This window comes from Gossypium hirsutum, chromosome D03 (genome assembly GCF_007990345.1).
Source record: "Gossypium hirsutum isolate 1008001.06 chromosome D03, Gossypium_hirsutum_v2.1, whole genome shotgun sequence".
NCBI classification, from domain to species: Eukaryota; Viridiplantae; Streptophyta; class Magnoliopsida; order Malvales; family Malvaceae; genus Gossypium; species Gossypium hirsutum.
Window position 1 is genome coordinate 4,438,110 of NC_053439.1, and position 4,906 is coordinate 4,443,015.

Below are 4,906 nucleotides of genomic sequence, written 5' to 3' on the forward strand. Positions count from 1 at the left end.
CATTTACCGGCGTTTTAGTCAAAAACGCCAAAAATATTGTAATATACGACGTCGTTACGTGTTAGGGAATCAGTAGCGGCGTTTTTCCACAAAGCGCCGCAAAACTTACCTAACTTTACTTAAACGGCACCGTTTCTTCAGAGGACAAATTAACTTAGATCTGTGTCGTCCTCCAATTACAGCAAGAGGGAAATTGCAGAGAAATTAGGAGAGAAATTTTCTAAGTGTCGAAAGGGGAGAAAACTTTTCACGAAAAATACAAAGGAAAGAAAGGTGGTCGGAGTCGATCTTGAAACAAGGTGGGCACAGTTGCGAGATTTGTCGATTGAATAAGGAGCATCACCTTTTACGACACAATCTTGATGTTATGCACATTGAGAAAAATGTCTGCGAGAACATTGTGGGTACAATTTTGAATGTCGACGGAAATCAAAAGACAATCTTCAGAGTCGACTTGATTTAGTCCAATTGGGAATTCGGCCTGATCTTCATCCCAATCCACTTCCGAATGTGGAAATATCGGTTGCCGCCTTCTATTTTCTCAATGTCCAAGACGGAGAAAGAATTATTTTGCATGGTGTTGAAGGATATAAAGGTTCCAGATGCGTATGCATCAAATATATCTCGATGTGTTAGTGTTAAAGATCGAAGATTATATTCGCTAAAATCACATGACTATCACATCTTGATGCAAGATTTACTGCCAGTTGCTCTACGATCTTGTATGTCCAAGAAGGTGACGTCTTGTATAATTGAACTATCCAATATAATGAAAGCCATTTGTGGCAAAGTTTTGGATGCTCAAGAACTTCAGAAGGTACAGGATCGAGCCGCTTTGACTTTATGCAACATGGAGAAAATCTTCCCGCCTTCCTTCTTCACCATTATGGTTCACTTGATAATCCATCTCCCGCACGAAGCAATTCTTGGCGGACCCCGTTTTTTATCGATGGATGTATCCCATAGAAAGGTGTTAATTAAAATTTTTAAAATTTTCCTTCATTCACCTCTATGCCTTTAGTTACAACTTTTGATAATGTTGTACATTGTGTTTAGGTTCCTATCCAAATTAAAGTCTTACTGCCGCAACAAGCGATATCCAGAAGGATCGATTGCTGAAGGCTACTTGGCAGAGGAATGTATGACCTTCTGCTCAAGATATTTGGAAGATGTTGAAACAAGGTTAAACAGACCAAATAGGAATGCTGGAATCGCAGACCATAACTTAGCCGATACTTATTTGTTCCAAAGTTTTGGAGAACCAATCGGCAAAGTTGAAATTGCAGAATTAGATCATTTATCGTGGGTACAAGCACATCGATATGTTCTGTTTCACCACGAATCATTGGAACCTTTACGGAAGTAAGTTCTACAAATTTTATAAATATTTATCAAACTAATAATTGTTTATCTTCTAACAAAGTGAACATTTTTTTAACACAGTGAGTACAAACAAATATTGAGATCTCGTTCGCGCTCCCGAAGAACACAACATCGAGATATCAATAAGTTGTTTACAGAATCTTTTTATGAATGGTTAAGCCAAACGGTATGCAGTTGGAGCTTCCGCTTACAAATAATAATGTTTTTTCATAACATTTTTAATTACTCAGTTTACTTTCCATTCAATAGGTTTGGAGTGGGAAGAACGTAGACGAAGTTAAATGGCTCTCCCAAGGTCCAAATCGAGTGGTTAAAAGATATAGTGCGTTCCTCATCAATGGATTCAGATTTCATACAAAATATCGCGAGAGGTTGAGGAGAACGCAAAATTGTGGAATAGTTGTTAATTCTGCAATTACAAGTTATGCTAGTGCTAGGGACAATAATCCTGTCGAGGGAAATGTGGAATATTTCGGACATCTTACTGACATAATTGAGTTGGATTACTACGGCAAATGGAAAGTTGTCTTATTTCGAGGTGATTGGGACGATGTTAATACAACTCGTGGAATTAAGCAAGATCAATTTGGTTTTACAATGGTGAACTTTGACCGATTGATTCACACAGGACAACAACTGATAGATGAGCCGTATGTATTCTCATCTCAAGTCAAACAAGTTTTTTACTCAAAAGATCCAACTGATGAGGGTTGGTACGTTGTACTCCGTAACATCCCTTGAAACTTGTTTGACATGGGCAGTGGAAGTAGAGATAACATCGACGACAGATCAAAAATTTTTCCCTTTCCAGAACAAAACTTAAACGATAATATCCCTAGTACTAGTGCACAATTTCCATGGGTTCGTCAGGATACGGATGAAGATATTTACGAATAATGATGTAGTAAGATTTTACGATTGTTTAATTATATGTAATATCATAATTTAAATCTTGGTCTTATTATATATTTCAACTATTTTATATGTGCTGTTATTGTTGTAATTAGTTATTAAGTTTACTTACATTTTATGTGTATTGCAGATAAAATGCCTAGAAGAAAAATTCTAAGGGAAAGCATTGTTCAAAATGATCCAAACTCGACAGAAACAAATAGTACTGAACAACATACAGCAATTGGATCTTCGAATGTTCCGATTACACCTGAGGATCCTACGAAAGTTCAAAGTAATTTTACATTTAATTCACATGCGTGTTGACTTATAATTGATTTATTTTTTAAATTCTTATATTATAATATACCATTTGTAGCTGAAAATGGTGGGACACGCAGAGGTCGAGGACGTACACTACTTAGAGAGTTGTACGAGTTAGATCCAGTCGAGCATCTCAAGGTATGTAGAAACAGTTTTGGTCAGCCTGTTGGATCAGAAGCTCGACTTTTAGCAGGATACATGGGCATTTTAGCACGAAATGCGAATATGTTGCCTATTAACTATGAGTCATGGCGTCAAATGCCCGATAGCAACAAAAACCAAGTCCTCGATAATATTAAGGTAACAAAATGTTAATGTCATCTATAATGCTTGGGAAATAGTTTCATTTATATTTACTTTATTAACTTGTGTTTTTTGTAGTCGAGGTTTGCTTTAGAGGTATCGGATGCTTATGTAAAGAATGTATTGGGAAAAAGATGGAGAGACAATAAAATTACTTTGAAGAAAAATTATTATAAGACAAAAACAACCCTCGATGAGAAATTGCAAAATGTCCCGCCGGGTATGTTGAGGTACCAATGGGAAGATGCGGTTAGATTTTGGCATTCAAAGAAAGGCGAGGTACGACGTACTTCCAAACTATTGTAATTGTTTTGGTTTATAGTATTTACTATTTACGTACTAAAAATTTTATAACGTAGGATCGTGAACAAGTTGGAAAAAGCAGCCGGCAGTAACAAAAATTCACTCACACAGCCGGGTCGAGAAGTTTTGCATGTGTAGTTGAGGCGGAGGTATTTTTAATTTTTTAATATTCTCAAATATGTATAACTTTCTATTAAATAATATTTTTACTACTATATTGTAGGAACGGTTGTCCGGTCAAAAAGTTGGACGCCTTCAACTTTTTGAAATTACACATAAGAAGAAAGATGGATCTGCTATGACTCCCGAAGCTGGTGAAATTATGGTACGTTTACTTAATACGATTTGACTTGTTTTAGTTATTTATAGTGTTTATTTTCTAATGGTTTAATTTATTTCTTGTAATGCGACTATTGTTATATTGCATTTGTTTTTTTTAATATATACTGCGTTCCTAACTATGTGATTTATTTATTAGGAAAAACTAAAGGATAAAAAGAAGGAGTACGAAGCGATTGCTTCTAGTGATAGTTCTGTTCATCTTGAAGACATTGATAATCGGATTATTACTGAAGTTTTGGGTCCTGAAAGGTATGGTCGGATTCGATTTCAAGGATCTTTTATCAGCCCAACCCAATATTTTGGATCCAGCTCGCACCAATACATGGCTTCGGGGAGTCAATCTCAAGCTGAAGTTCAGAGGTTAAAAGACCAAATGGCTCAGATGCAAGCGATCACATTTGAGGTTCAAAGGAAATATGAAGAACTTCAGCAACAACTTAAAACAGAGGCGGCAGCAAGGGAAGCAGAGGCTGCAGCGAGAGAAGAAGAGGCCGCAGCGAGAGATGTAGAGGTTCAAAAGAAATATGAACAACTACAGCTACGACTTCAAGCAGATGCGGCATCGAGAGAAGCAGAGCAGAGCAAAAAGTACGACGAACTTCAACAGCAGCTTCAGATTATGATGAAGATGTTTCACCAGTCGCAACTTCCGCCATCATAGCGTATATTGCATAAATATTTTTATCATTTTAACTTTTAACGTTTTTGTAAAGAAAAGTATGAATTCACTTTTATTTATTGATATTAATATTATTTTAGTCATTTAATTTGAAATATTATATAATTTTATTGTTTTTGGTTAGTTTAGATCTGGTTGCTTTTGATTTGTTGTTGCAGGAGGGCTGAAAAAAACAGAAAATTTTATTTTAAAAAAACTCTCAAAATTAGTGGCGTTTTTTAAAAAAGTACCGCTAAAAGTTATATCATATAGTGGCGTTTGTGAAATAAGCGTCGCTAAAGAACACTACTTTTAGCGGCGTTTGTAGATGAAGCGCCACTAAAGAACACTACTTTTAGCGGCGTTTGTAGATGAAGCGCCACTAAAGAACATTACTTTTAGCGGCATTTTTTTCCAAAGTGCCGCTAAAGAACATGAAAAATTAGCGGCGTTTTTTCCTAAGCGCTGCTAAAGAACATGATCATTAGCGGCGTTTTTTTCCTAAGCGCCGCTAAAGAACATGACCTTTAGCGGCGTTTTTTTCTGTAAGCGCCGCAAAAGTTAGCGTCGTTATCCTTAGTGACATTTTTTTTGGCGCTTCCTCAAGCGCTGCAAATGCCTTTAGTGGCGTTAAAAAGCGCCACTAAAGGCCTAAAAAAACGCCGCTAAAAACCTGTTCTGGTGTAGTGATGTGAGCATCAT